Source organism: Epinephelus moara, chromosome 24, assembly GCF_006386435.1.
Source record: "Epinephelus moara isolate mb chromosome 24, YSFRI_EMoa_1.0, whole genome shotgun sequence".
NCBI classification, from domain to species: Eukaryota; Metazoa; Chordata; class Actinopteri; order Perciformes; family Serranidae; genus Epinephelus; species Epinephelus moara.
In genome coordinates, this window is record NC_065529.1 from 33,674,516 (window position 1) to 33,690,652 (window position 16,137).

At 40.6% G+C, this 16,137-nt stretch overlaps 1 protein-coding gene across 5 annotated transcripts in view; it reads left to right on the forward strand.

Moving 5' to 3' along the window:
- The first annotated feature begins 284 nt into the window (after positions 1-284).
- arhgap9 (Rho GTPase activating protein 9) overlaps positions 285-16,137 on the forward strand; it is a 67,203-nt gene continuing 51,350 nt past the window's right edge. For 4 of the 5 annotated variants that reach the window (XM_050038538.1, XM_050038540.1, XM_050038541.1 and 1 more), the window contains exons 1-2: positions 285-521; positions 11,890-11,977. The gene's annotated coding sequence lies outside the window, so the exon portion shown is untranslated. The remainder of the gene's footprint in view (positions 522-11,889; positions 11,978-16,137) is intronic. The other variant, XM_050038539.1, reaches the window with a different exon arrangement.

A 16,137-nucleotide genomic window follows, 5' to 3' on the forward strand; every position in this document is an offset into this window, starting at 1 on the left:
CACAGAAGCGGTAGCTAGCTGTTACATGGACCACACCTCCCATGAATCATTCCACATATCGTAACTTCAGTATGAATGAAATCTGATTGTTTTTGTTTCCTCCTTAGCACCGCCGGGCGGGATTGGTCTCTCGTGATGTGCACAGCATACCGGACGACGCTGTGTTATTGAGCGAGCGCACCTCAGAGCCAGCTGTAATGTCATTGGCTGTTTGTAAAATAATATCGCGCGCTCGTAGCCAATCTTGAACCACTAAACGCTCACACAGCGCCAGCTATTTTTCATCCGCTTAAAGCGCCAGGAGGACGTATGATTATTGGCAGCACCGGGCAACTTAGTGCCTATTTATGACTGTTAATTTGTAAAAGTGCACGGCGGAGTTCTTCTCTGTGCTCCTATTTACCTAAATAATGTGAAGTTATCCATATTTGTATCCCTCCCTCGAGAAAAGGCACAACTCCTGCTCTCTCTGCAGTTCACTCCAAAAAAACTCACTAGAGCTGTCATCACGTCGCTGCAAGGTGAGTGATGTTGTGTACCTTAAATGCAAATATGAGATTTTTTTTCCTCATTGTATGGTCTGACAGTTTTCTATCGTGAAATATCACATCATTTCAGGATATATCTACTGCAACATAAAGCGTCTCTATTGTTTAGTACACCTACTGTGGTATTACTGCAACTATATAAACTGTGGTTTGGATTTTAAGGTAGTCATTAGACAAATCAAGTGAAATAGGATGTAAATTTATTGAGGTAAATACTTCAAAAAATTGTTCAAATTGTTAAATCACGGCATTTTATCATGTGTCACATCTGGTTATATGGGCACTTAAACTCATCACTCATCAGAAGCAACTCTTACCAATATGAATACGATTGTCACTATATATTTCAGTGTTTAATGGCTTTTTACCCATTTTTTTCCCGTTCTGTACATTTTTAGACTTTGAATATGCTTTATTTTGAAAAATTCATTTTGTATTTGTTCATTTTAAAGCTGATTTAAACCTTCAAGTTTGTGCAAAAAAGTTGTATACCATTGTTGCAAATCTAATACATAGCAACACAACACAAGTCCTGCCTCCACAAAGGGGCAATGTATTTAGCAATTACTAAAATAGCAAGCCCACTTTTTCCAAAACAACTCATTTTTCCACATCAGAGTGTCAAACCACATGCAGCCTTCACTGTCACAACCGCTTTAACTCAGCTGCACAAGAGCCACAAAGTGCTACAAACCCAGCATGCACTTAAATCACTTTAACCTTCAACCATTTGTTGTGGAAAAGCACTTTCCACTTTCCACACACTTCCCCCGCCCATGTATATGCATGCTTTCTGAATGGACTTAATTCTTTCTTTTAATGTATGTACACCTTGTCCTTCAGTGGATGCTGCATTCTCACATATGTCATCATCACAGTGGTGCAGACTCCATGACCTCATTTTGGTCATGTCCACTTCCCAGTGATGAAATGTCACAGTGATAAGAATCGCTAATCTCAACACTTTACATATGACAGAGCTCCTGGCATGCAGAAATATTTGCATGCATACAGCGAGCGAGTTTGAGCCCATGCTTCTCAGAAAGTGCTTGGACGGGTTAACCACAGGGTGTGATGAAAACAGTTTGACGCACTGCATTTTTGCTGTTTCATAATCTTTTCTTAAATCCATGCAAAGCAGGAGATTTGCTCCCCTTTTCGCCAGCCTGTGACGACACAGGCTTGGAAGATTATTCTCCGGTTGCAACTTTTGCTGATTAAAAGTGCCCTGTACCATGTGCAGTATTAGCAGGAGGGTGACAAGTTCGCTGCAACTGCTGGCGTGCTTCACAGACTTGTTGTTGTGGAAGCAGTGTCAAAGACAGATTGAGAGACTTTTTCATTGTGGTGTGTTGTTAGTCAGATTATTCTACCACTTGGGACATTTGAGAAAATCTGTGGTCTTTCTGGTGTGAGAGAATTGTGTGTGCTTGCATGCTATCAGCAATGGAGCAGCATAATACAGCAGCAGATGAGAAAGTGCAGCTCAACCTCATGTGACTTATCTGTTTTATACTGTGCAGACTAGGTGGCAGCCACAACACAACTGTCTCCCTGCATGCAGTTTTGACAGATGGCCCTTCAAAATAAACTCCTACATCTGACAGATGGATTTTTTTTATTTTTTTATTTTATTTTTTTGTATTCCCGTGCTGGTTTGTCTCCTCAGATTGAATGTGTCTGATGAAGGTAGTTAATTCTGTGTCTGTCTTGTCAATATGATACACATTACGATACAGCAGTTATGATTCGATATACTGCGATATTTTGTGATAGTGTAAGCAAGGTGAGATATTAGGAAACCGTCATAGTGTAAAGAACACACCAACATGTGCTTAAAACAAGTTTACTTTTACTACGTTACGTCCAATCTGATAATAAATAAATAAATGATAGATAAATTAAATAAAGGTGCTTGCAGGATTCTTTACAATATAAACAAATTAAGAAAATAAAAATGGTAAAAATTGTAAATTAAAAATGAATTTGGTGTTTTTGAGAATCAATATAGATACAGCATAGTATTGCAATATTTTTGTGTGGCAATATCATATCGTCGCACAGTGCCAAGTATCGTTTTTTGATTATGTAAATAATCAATTATTATCAACATGAATTAAACTTTAGGTAGGCTACTAGAACAATGTAGTCAATTGCTCTTTCAGTCCTCTAGATAAATTCTGCTGCAAAAAAAATGGCTGAAGTGAGATGAACAGACTGAAAACTTTATCTTATTAGATAAAAACAGATGTTGCCGAAGTTTTCCTTTGGGGACATAATTTACATTTGAAAAAAGGTAATAAATTGCAATATATTTTATACTCGAGTGTACTGATATTATCTTACACCTCTACTTAACTTGTCAAAATTGTAAACTTTCTTTCAACTCTGGTCTCTCAACTCTTTCTGACCCCGTTTCTGTGTCAGGAAAAAAGTTCTCATGACCCAAAGTTGTCATGTGGTATACTTTCAAGAGCAAAGGGGCCCCAACAGGTTATATAAGAACTATGGTATATTCAAAACACACTCATTTATATAAATGATGTATTAAATACATCAGTATGTACACTGTGAAACTATTGCAGTCTAATACAACAGTCCTGCAATTAATAAAGTTGAGTCTATAATCAGCTTGTTGTTGCAACTGTTTTAGAGAGGTGGTGATTTAACTTTGTGGTCATTCTGTAGGCTGCAGTTTTTAGCACTTAAAACGGGTCTTCTATTTACTCACCACTGTATTGTATATATAAAAGCAGCTTACCAGGTCACAACCACTGTACAGTACAGTAGCTCCACCTACACCCACATCTGTGCTCCAATTTAATCCAGTTTAATCCCGCATTTACTTTGAGTATCTGTGCAATGATTAGTGCTTTCTCTAGCTTGTACTGTGCAAAGGTATGAAACTAAAAACATCACCCAGAAACTGAGACGATGATAAATATTTTTGTCATACAGGCCTGAAACATTGCTCTCATTTGATAAGTGGCCACGCTGTTTCACATAAAACAGAATGAAACAAAGTTTGCATCAGAGCTGAAAAGATTAGATGATCATATTATTAGTCGATCAACTGAAAAAAAGACAGCAAATATGTAATTTATAAAATATTTTAGTCATTTTTCAAGTGGAAATGGTTAAAAAATGCTGAACCTTCTCTGGTTTCAGCTCCTGAAGTGGGAAGATTTGCTGTTTTCTTGACCATATATCATTTTAAACTGGAGATTTATGGGAATTTTTTTTGTACTTTTGGTCAGAGAAAACAAAATGTTTGAAGGCATGACATGTGTGCTCTCTTAAATAGGGTTAGTGTTAGGGTTAGTATTTTAGTTGCAGCCCTAGTCTGCATATGCATATCAAGTGAATTTAAGAAAAACTGGAACTTGTTCTTAGAAAAACAACCGCACCGTATATTTGAATTAACAGACCTGAAGGCACCGTGTAAACACTCCTCCAGTGTTTGACACATCCTAACCCCTTATTGTTATTTGTGCAGAGTTCCTTTATGGAACAAATAACCCCCTTTAACCCTGTGAAGGCATCAAAGCTGTGTCTGCGTGTGTGCCTCTCCTCTGTAGTGTTTGCCTTTGGAGGTTTAGCTGCTCTTCCTTGTGCCCCAACAGTATCGTGCTCACTTCAGCTGCACAGGGCTGAAAGTGGGTCTTTGACTTGCCTGATAGCTTTTGACAGCTCACTCTCATCCCCGGTGGATCAATGGAGCTCAGCGCTCTTCATTAGAAACATCAATGTTCCGCACATTCCCACAGGCTCTGCAGCAACCCACCAAGCCCAGTCGGAGAGCGAAGCTTATTTTGTTACCCACTGAAAGATCCTTCTTGACTTCTGTGTGACATTTTATTCTCTTCAGTTGAAGAATATTGTGGGAATATGGTGAAAGAGGAATACCTTGGGTTTTTTTGCTATTAACTGACACTTAATACATGAATATTAGTAACAACATGTTGGTCAAACATCACCTTAAAGCTGAAGCTGAAGATTTTTTAAAAATAGCTTTTGGTCACCATATCCACACATTAGTACCTGAGACATAATCAGTGAAAACAATCATGTCCCTTTGCCTCCTTGTAGCACTTAATGGCATTACTGCACATAAACGAAAACAACCAATCAGAGCAGAGGAGTCTCTCATGCAGCTGTCAATCATTCAGTCGTGGCTGTCAAACTAGGCAGCGCTGATCGAATATAAATCAAGACTATGTTACTGTATGGCCTTTTTACCACCTCAAATGTTTTCAGATACATATTTAAGTGTACTGTTTAGCTGTTAAATGAGAAAGTTTGTGACCCGGCCACCGTGTTGAAGACTGTCGAGCCGAAACAGAGCACCGCCCACCAGCTGCAGTCAATTTTCATACCTGTAAAACCAGTATACCGTTGTAGGGATGGGTATCTGACTTGGTACTTTGATGGGTACTTACCGAATTGTGTCAGCGCTACCGAGTGCCAATTCACGTTCTATCTACCATCTATCGGTGCCAAATTTTGGTACCTGAGAGCACATCTGGGTGAGAGCCCCGGTTCAGGAGGCGAAAGTGCCTCAAAGCTGGACCCAGATCCACCGGCAATGGGTCTAGCTTCAGGCAGGACACACTATGTTGCGCCAGTGGAGCTCTTGAAACGTCGGGTACAGGAGCCGATAGTTTCAGAATTTGGCCTATTTTCTTTTGTATTTTATTTTGGACATAGCCCAGTGTCACTTCTGTTTACTTCTAATTTAATTATAATTCACTTATTCCACATATTTGTCGGATATGTCTAAACAGAGAGTGAGAGGGCTGAGCAGACACACCCACACTCGAACAGAAACACACAAGCAGACAGACAGAAGTAAGATTGGATGTGTGATTAGAAAAAGAGAAAGAGGGTGTGCTTCATCATCCCTGCAGCTTTTTTAAAAAATACATTTTTGTTTGTACAAAGAAAGTAAAGTACCTGAAAAATGTACCGTTGGGTAGCAGTACCAAATTTCAGGTACTGGTACTGATACCGGTAACAGTATCAGTTGAAATGAGAATGATACCCAACCCTATACCGCTGCAACCCTCACTGTAATATTAATACATCCATGAATATTATCTTGGTAAGCAATTTATAGATTTATACCTTCATACTATTTCACAAGTAAAATCAGACTTATTTTATGCTGTATTTCTCATTCATAATAAAAGCTGCTTATTTAAAGAAGTGTTTTTCATGAGCTCATTTCTCTCGCTGGAATAAGCGTGTAAGTGTTTAACTAGTGGCATATTTTTCACCTTCCATTTTTTCTATAAAATGTACAAGCTAATTAAAAATTGGATGAATTAATTCTTTCAAGTGTTTAAAATGGCCCTCCAGCAATCCTGCACTACTTTGCCTAACTGGGAGACGCTGGTCTGTCTGGTTGTTGTTTATATTCAAATGGAGGAAATGAGAACTTGAATTCGAGTGAATTCTCTCTGAAGAAGTTTGCTATGTGTTGATTCGGGCTGCCGGGTTCATTGTAAACACAAGTGTTGCGTCAGCAAACGCTTGAAATGATGGCATCACACATATGAGATGTTGTTATGTGCAACAAGAAATAAATAACACACACACTGGAGACACTGGAGATGATAGTTGGTCACAGAGGTTGTTGTCATGATGACAGGAGAGAGCATGAGCCAATGGGTGCTCCACTGTCATCATCTGCTTTTTGATTGGCTCACTGACAATTTACACAGCTAATCACTGAAGGAATCCAGCCCACCTGTTTAGTCACACACACACACACACACACACACACACACACACAAAGAGAAATAGATTCATACACACGTTCACACAGGCAGCTAGCTGTCACACTGGGAAAAGCAGTGTGTGTTTCAGTGTCTCTCTCTCTGGTCTGATCATCAATAATGCATGGCTTTGGGAGGATGAAAGGCTGTTTTGGCTTGAGGCATGTGTCTCATATGGAGAGAGAGACATCAGCGCTGCTAGTTCTGTACATCCATAGACAAAGTGAATGCTCCTTCACGTGGCTGTCCTCAGTAGAACTGCTGAGAGTTGACTGATCTCAGGCTAAATGTTTAAATTAGTTGCTTAATTAATAGTAGAAAAGTGTTGTGTTTTTTTGTTTCTTTATCACAGTTTTTGCTGTCTGAATTGAGGCTCCAAGGACTGTAGAGCTGCAACAATTAGTCGATTAACCAATTAGTCAATCGACAGAAGTTTAATTTGCAACTATGTTGATCATCAAGTCATTGTTTCTCATTTTTTAAAGCAAAAAAAGCCAAACATTTGCTGCTTTCATTCATTTTAAATGTGATAATTTGATGCGTTTCTTTGTCATACAATAAAATAAACTGAATAGCTTTGGATTTTTGGACTCTTGGTCGTATAAACAAAGTATTTGAAGACATCTTGGGCTCTGGGAAATTGCACATTGCCAGCAACACGTTGCATTTTATTGACAAAATGATTATTTAGGAACATTATTGGCAGATTAATTGATAATGTAAGTAATTGTTTGTTGTGATACTAACTGATGTATGCAGCTAGTTGGTAGTGGCTGATGGGAATGTCTAACAGGAAAATACAGGTAGCAAGCCCTGGCAGTTTGCATATCCACAAACGCCTGGGAAGTGCGTGTCTAATAATTATGGCTTTTGAATGACAGATATAATACATTGCTCAAGAGAGAGGCGGACCCTAGCCATGCTGGATAGTGGCTCTGCACCGAAATTTTTGATGTTTGGATGCAGAGCGGAATAATGGCCAAATTTAGTTGCGGGTAAATAAAGTGTGAGTATCTCTCCACATCTGGAATTGTGGCCTACTTCAAATCCCTTGTTGTCAGAGGGATGTCCAAGCACACTATTTTCTTTAAACTACTTAAATGAAGACATGGAAAGAGGGTAAAATGTTATTTAAAAGTTATGGAAAAGTTAAAAAAAAAAAATGGTAAAAATGTGTGGGAATCCTGAAAGAACGAAGGCCGACTGTTGCTTAACCTCATGTCGCCTGTCCATCGCAAAGACTACAGCCAACAGCCAACTAGCTCGTACGTTCTGCACCATAGCGAGAGGATGTAACTCTCCATACCAGCAGGTGGCAGTAGTCTGTATTTGTCATTAAAAAAAGTAAAACCAGAAGACTGGCAGGACAGATTCAAGATGCTAGTTAGCAAGTGATCCCATTACCAAGGCAACCCAATGTTGAAAGAGCAAGTGATATTAACCTTGCACCAGTGAACCACAACACAATCAGTTACGAACCATTTCTGCTGAAGAGCTTTATTGCAAGAATATAACCTTTTACTAACAAGTTTGTTTTGATCTCACGCCCTCTTGACTTTAGTCATTTGTTTGCTTCAACATGCTGAATCGGCCAACAAACAACTGACAAAGGCCGACTAGTGCCAACAGTGCAAAGAATAAGGTGACAGATGCTCACTGACAGCCAGACAGTGACTGATGGCCGACCATCAGCTCGGTGAGTCAGGGCCCTCGAAGGATAGAGTGTGTCATGTGTTGGGCATATTGTAAAGCCTTCTGACACAAAAAGGTTGTTTGGGGCTATATAGAAAGAAATTTGACTTCACTTTTGTTGCAGCTGAATTTACATTAAAGTTGCTGATGGTTATTTTATATCCATTATAAAAGGACTGGAGTCGTCAAAGTTTAAGATTTCACTGTGATCATTTAATCTGTTTCAGGTGTGGTTTAGGGTCATAACTCATGGTGTGGTTTAGCATTGATTTTAGGAAAATTTCAAGGAGCTTCTGCGCTTAATCCATGACACACTGCTGTGTTACAACTCCTTTTACCCGTAATGATGTGGATACATACATGATGCAACACTTCGCCTCCCACAGCCTCACCTGACTTCAAGCTGGGGCTCAAAACAGTCGGTTGAGCAGACCAACCATTGGATGCTTGTTTGCATGAGAAAATAGAGGAGCCTTTGGAAACTACAGCACTCCACACAGGCCAAAAACCTTATTGTGCAATGTTGAGCGAAAAATAATTTTGTATGCACCTTGTGATTCAGATCTGCTCCAAAATTTTGTGGGTTTTTCCTTGTCGGACCATTAATTTTTCCATAATCCTGACAAACAAACACACCAAATTGAAAATATATACCCTTCTTGGCAGTGGTAACAATAGAGATAATGCACAGGCAGCATGGCTCATGTCACTGTAAAGCACTAGTAGCAGCTGTTTGGCTGACACAGATATTAAATCAGCAGTTCTGTTAGCTTTAAGTGTTTCACTTTTTGCTTATTTTTGTGGTGATTAAAGTTACAGAGCAGTGGGTACCATTTGGAGCAACTTCTCTCTCATTTTCCTCCGAAACCCTTTGGTTATAGACATTCATATTATGTAAATACAGTACAGTCTACGTGCGTACGTGTGTGTGTGTTTTCTATGTGTATACGGATGTGGGAGTGCACGCTAAAGCCCTTTGAAGTTCCTCATTCACTCTATACTCCTCTTCCCCATGTCTCATCTCTCTTTGAAGACCATGTAGCCATGATTATTAAAGCTGCCCTCTTTCCACTTCAAACGTATGGAATGAATATGGATATGATATGACACCAAACTTTCCACCGACACCCTTCACTCCTCTCCCGTCCTGCTGTGTGGTGAAGTTTGATCAGCCCTGCGATCTTAAACAATCTCTGTGGGAGCTAAACTCCCCTTGGCTTTGGGTTGAGGCGTGAGCTATTTGGAGCAGTTTATGACATTGCTTCTCCAAAATGATATGGAGCCGCAGGGGAACATCGCGACTTCTTTCTCTCTTTATTCATAAAGCTTGTCCTTTTCTGGCATCATCACAGCAGGTGCTCTGTGTCCTTAGCCAGCTTTGTAAATTCTTTCTAAACATCATCTGCTTGTTTCATCCCCAAACCATATAATTTATTACACGGTAATTTGCATTCATCGCCTCTCTCCCAGAGTGTCCTCTAGCCTCGGGGTATTTTCAAGGGTGTCATGATAACATTATCTTAAGGTGGTTTTGCATGCATTTCTTAGCCCTTCAACTACATATTGAAAACACTGATGCTTTTTCCAAAGTGTACCATATGTTGTTATACCTCCCTCAGTTCTGCCCTTGAACACAAAGAAAGAAAGTTGCTCACAACTGTGGCACAATGTGATGATAATGCCACTTTCACAAAAACATGTTAAGTTCCCTGCACTGAAGAAATAGTTTTGCTCATCTTTACTGAACTTGATGTTTAACCTTCACTGTGCAGAAGGAAGCATGTGCACAGTTTGACACCAGAAGGCTGTTTTCACATTCTTCTGCTAAAAGGGTGAAAGTTTCTCCGAGCTCACCTTAAATCTGGGTTTCACACACGTACACAGACGAGCGTGATTTTGTGACAAGTTTGATGTGGAAACATGAACTTGAAACCTCCAGCACACAAACACTGAAACTGTTATCTCTATAAACAGATATCTGCATGAACATGCAAAATCTGTCGGTACAGCAGGACGAGATTTTGGCATTGGAAACATTCTGATTTCAGTTTGTAGTCTGAGTCGTGCTGACCAGTCAGGCTTGAGCAGGCTTTGGTTGCATGCAGGTGAACAGCCTGTGTGTAGAGCAAAAAAGAAGGAATGCATCGACAGAATCCAGTAGTGGAAGCCATCGCTACACTGAAAGTCCCGAAACATTGGTCATGAACCCCAGTGGCTAAATCAACGTCAGACTGATAGCCGAAGGGTTCCAAGATTGCTGAAAATGGACCTATCAGGAAAACAGGAGACATCTTGTTTGGTTAAACTTTTGAAATAAACAACATTTAGATATTCATGGATTCTTATTTTTAATGACGGAGCAGCAGATGCAGTTTAAAATTTTAACTAGTTAATTAGATTTTTTTGTAAAAACTAGAGCTCAGAATTGTTTAAAAATTAGGATACCATCACTAACCAGTACATTTAAAGTGATACAGATACCAATAGAGCTCTTTATTCGATAATGTGAATGGAGTGGCTTGTGGTACAGCAATACTTGAAAATTTTAGTAACACCTTGGCGTGTTGAACTTCCAACTTCTTACAATACACCGTGCCCTACTTCACTAAACCACAGACTGTATGGGCTGTGGCTGCTGCTGCGGAAGTGTGAGCTCCACGTGGGGGACCATTATGAGAGTCTGGCCACCTGCGCACACACTGCGCTAACCTTTAGCATCTCATGGCTAACAGGTTTGACAACAGTTGACCCAGTTTTGTGTCAGTGTCAGTTTGTTGGGACCATTTCACAGATCAGAGTTGGATTTTAGCTGCTGCTGCGTCGTGCTAACCAAGCAGATGTTGGATTGAATGTTCCTCGGAAGAACAGCTCCAGTGTTGGCAGCAACAGAAAGTTTTCTGACCCAGTGGGACATCTGGTGATGATGAATGATGAATTATCAATCTCAAGCGTGCTTCACGTGTATTTTTTAACCTTAGTGACAAGAGCTGAATGCCATGGCTGTTTGGAAATTGGGATGTAAATCTAGAAACTGACTTTGGAAGATGGTTGATAAAAACATGTGAAACCACCAGGAGGGCGGATAATCCCTGAAGTATTTAATCTGGTGGCCTTTCAGGATTGTTGATTTGACTGAAAATGTAAAATGTTGATGGTATAGCATCACATCCGAGTCCTGTAGTGGCAATCAGTTATGTGACACATTTTATATTAAATCTGAACCATAGATCCCCTTAAAGTAGTCAAACAAATCCTTGGATGATTTGCATGAACATAATGTCCTCTGCTCCACTGCTAGCAGCCATTTGGTGGAACGATGTGGTGGATCTCTGATGTCCAGTGACATTGTTGACCAGCCAGCTCTATGCATGGATCGATAGCTCGATCAATAAACTTGCCTGCTGGTTGCTTTTGTGTGGTCAGCACACAGGACCTCCGTAGCTCTGTTTCTCACTGTTGCTATGTTCCTCTTCCTCAAGTTCAAACATGGTTTATTTGCATGAGTGGGTACCAGCCAGCTGACGCTCTCTCTGTCACTTCCTATAATTTTATCTCTCAGGCAAAATGCTGGCTAAATGGGGGAAGGTAGGGTTAGCGAGGGTTCAATGAGTAGAGGCAGGATCATTTCGCTGCATTGGATTAACTGTGTGTTTGTGTGCCTGAGAGAGAGTGAGATATTTTGTGGTTTTCTGCAGGAGGGAGTTGCTACGGTAGCTTGTGTCAATTTAATTGGTTTTCTGACCCACCTTTTTCATATACCTGTCAGTGTTTGCTCTCTAATCTTTGTCAGGCCAGCAGTGACTCTTCAGTTTGGGCTGGAGGGCAGTTGATTTAAAACGTTTTAATATTTTTCTCATGTTGATTTTTTTAAGGTTTATCAATGTGGTTGGATGCATGGGTTTGACCGCAGAGTGAGCTGGTGACCTTGTTGACTAGAAACTCTCACACTTCAGGACCATGGTGAGTCGCTCGTCCTTCTCTCTGTCTCTCTCTCTGTCTCTCTCGCATGCATGCACGCACAAATTGTCTCTATTTCTTCGGCTCAGTCTGACTTGCATGCACACACAGTCTGAGTTGCAGTGAAAGCACTCAAGCAAAGCCAGACAGTCAAAGTTTTTTTCCGCTTCCGTCTTATTTGCTCTCATTTCTTTCCATACTATTATTCATTATTCCTTCCCTCCAATGGTTTCTCCTCCATCTCTCTATTTGTGTTGTTGACACCACAACATAAGCCCTGTGCCCTCAGCCCCTGGCACAAACCACCATTGCCTCTCAACAGCCGTGACGGGGTGCCTCTGTCCGTCTCTGACACCATATGGGCCGCTCTGTATGTTTGGGTGTATGATGCCAGTGCCCTCTCCGCTGCCATCTGACCTGCAAATGGAAACACAGTCTGGCCTCATTTTTCCTTTTTTAGATCCTAATTTGTTATCCTCACAATTCGCTCTTTCATTTTTTTTTTTCTCATCTTCGCCGCTGATGAACTCTGACTCTCGGTTTTGCTATTTGCGACAGTGATGCTAGAATTTGTCGTCAAATAGTCATTTCGGTTGTGAATCAGATGCAAGAACTATAATTAAAACCTTGAGTCATGGAGTGAGGAAGGACTACGCCATTTCTGACTTATCATGTCTCACTTTAGCGAGCAGTCTGCGCTGTTACACTTTGGGAACATCGTCCACGTGCCCAAACGCTGAATAATAAAACTCGGGACTTTAACCCTGCTGTAACAGCCTAATTTGCACACAAGATGATAAAGTCTCCTGTGCCTTTGTAGGACGTTTGTTCCTGTGCCGATGAGTAACTTGAGGATGCCGAGCAAACTAACAGGATGCACACCAAACTTCTGCTAACTAACTCAACAAACATCAGATCAGATAAAGTTAGATAAAGCTTGGTCTGTCATGACAACTGCCTTTGTTGTAGTATATTGTCCCAGAAATAGTTGTGATGAACAATATCATTGTCATTTTGAGACCATTTTATGTCACATAATGATAATAGCATAACAATCCAAGCACACCCTTTAAAGAGCAGAAAATGCCTGCTGTTTATTCTGACATCATGTTGGCTAAAATTTTGGTGACATCTTTACGTACACACAGTGGACAGTATCGCACAATACATGGATGTGAATTTGATCATTTTGCTGATCTCACCAATTCCACAACATAATTATCGTGACAGGCCTAGACAAAGCTGCACAGTAGTTAGTTATCATTCATTGATTGTGTGTTCTGAGCGGTAAAGAGAGACAGGAAAAGACTAACAGGTGTGCAGCAGTATCAGATGAGCTCTTCCTGTCTGTGTGGGGAGAAGAACTCGTGATAAAAACCATCAACAGGTTGTATAATCGGCGCTGCTGTACATATTCTTTAAACTCGGGGTATGATGTCATTCTTCCCTGCCCATCTCTATAGTAAATTACACTTTACTGAAGCCGTGCAGTGAGACTGTTAAGCCCAAAACAAACACTACTCTCTGCTTGAAGGCTCAGCTAGTCAGTAATTAATGCTATTCACAGAGCTGCACAGCAGTCAGATGGGGCAACAGGGCAACTCAGCATCACTTACTGTATTTAAGCACAACAGGCTCTACCTGTTGTCAGCACTTACAGGCTGTAACTGAACTGCCTGAGATGATTCACCTCAGAAAAAAACAATTGGCAAGATGGAGAGGATATGACCCAAACTGTGGTTGAACCTTGATGTACGTATGTAGCTTCCTGTTTGCTTGCTCGCCTTGTACCTCTGACTTTTGCCTGTGTCCCTCCTGAGTTCAGCTGCAGATCTTAGAAGAGGGTTTTAGAGCACTTGAAAATGATACAGTAATTCTAGTTCAGCTCATCAATATAAAAATGTCCCAGCACTTTATTGTTAGTAAAATTTTCCCAGAGCAAAGCCTCAGTGGCATTTAATTTAGACTAGATGAGATTAGATAAGATTGCACTTTGAAATGTGTTTTGCATCACAAGCATTCTCTGTTTCACACAAACAAGAGAAACTCATCGAAATAATTTCAAATACAGCACAATATTACAAATATAGACAGCTGCTGTGTTCAGTTTCACATATACAGTGTACAGGTACATGTTATATACACCTCATAGCACTGGCTAGTTTGTCATAAACATAGATAACAACAAGTCAAAACTGCAAGTGAAGACAGTGAGTAAGGGCATTTTCAAAAATGTAACACAGGCTTGCTACACACCAGAGGACTCTGCTGAGGACCAAATTAAAACTTCTTGACAATTATTTTAACATTGTTTACCAGTGTGAGAGCCTGGCCTTAAGGGGACTTTATGTGAAACTCAGAGCATACTGAAGTTGTCTGAACATGGTTCTCAACATGGAGGCGGCTGAGCCAGCAGCTAGCAGGTAACAACGCTAACTCCTTAAATGGTGCTAAACAACAACAACAACAACAACAATTCTCATGGGGCTAATGGTGTTACCCAGGGAGTGGCGCTATGAGTCCTTGATGACGTGGTCCCAGTATCAGCAGTAACTGCCCAACATGCACAGTGCAAAGTGCCGTTAATGAGGATACAAAACTATAAATACTATTTCCCTTAAAGTGATACGATACCTGTTTCCAAACAGGTGCGTAGGAGAGGGACGAGAAGAATAAAACTTGTAGAAAAGACTCTGCACACTGTCTGACTTGCAAAAATAATGATTTCAATGCTGCAATGTTTCAGAGACTAGACCTTTCATTAGGCAAAGCTTTGCACAGTGTGCGGGAGTCTTTTCTTCAAGTTAATCAGGATACACACATGCACTAACATGCATGCATGCAGCCTACCACAACAAACCGCAGAGAAGCTCAGATTACAGCACTACACACAGGTAGTATGACTATATTCTTTGCTTTGGACACCAGTACTCCACTATATTTTCCTTAAGCAAACTGTGGTTTACTACTTTATCAATGCTCTGAATGTCCCATACAAAATCTTTAAAGCAAGACTATGAAGGTTTGAAAAACACCCCCACACATTCTGCTTCTTACTAGGTTTAATGCAGAAGCAATAAAACGCACTCTTGCTAAAATACTCACATTCACACGTTTTGCTCGGGTTTTGCTGCTACAGCTGTACTTGGTCTGGTTTGACCTGTAGCTTATGGTGGCTAATGTAAGCTAATGTTAGCAGGCATTCATGGCGTGTCAGATGAATCATCAATATCAGTTCCTGACTGGTCAGAACAACTACTCAGAAAGTCAGCATAAATTCTGGTACACTTGTTGCCAAGTTGACTTTATATATGCAGAAACATGGCAGACAAAAATAAAGTTGATGATTTCAGACTGTTATCAAAATGTTTGTGAAAGTGCTCTGAGCAATAAATACAGCGCATCTTTTTTGTAGCATCAACTTGTTTCCACATTACGACTAGACTCACAAGTCAGTCGTTAGACGCTTTGCTTACCTAAAGACTGATGACTTTCTCCCTGATTTTGTGTTTAGATGGGCGGATACAATTTCAGAGTTTAAAAAAACTCCCTACATTGCAGAACCAATAGTAAATCCGCAGGGCGGTCCTTCGGTGGCTCGCTGAACTCTTGTGCTCGTAAACATAGTCCGACTGTGTTAAAAGTTTTAAACTGTAAGTCCTTCATTTCCACAATCTTGTGGACTGAGCACACGTTTGATAAAGCGGAGTTAAATCTCTCGGCATCCATTTTCAAGCTCTCTGTGTGTTTGTTTCCTTGTGGACGAGAAAAGGGGGAACGCACATTTCCGGGAGGGCGTGTCCTTTTCAAAATGCAAGAGGCGTTGCTTTGTTGCCGGCCGTTTTCTCCGGTGTGTTCAACACACTTTAGAAAGGAGTGTCCCCAGACTATCAGAAGGCGGAGATCTCTGATTGTCTGGTGGCGAGACTACATTACGACTCAAAGCTCATGAACACACTGAAGTTGAAAGAATGACTTCCTAACTCAAGAATTGGGACCATCTGAGGAGTTGGTGAATGCAGGAAGCTGTTGCTGCATAACTGACATCACTGAATGACTTCACCGACTTTATGACTGCTTTCTACTACGCAACAGTTCCGCTGCATTTTAACATCATTATCCCACAGACGTCACCGTGGCCTTTATTCAGCAAGACTTACATA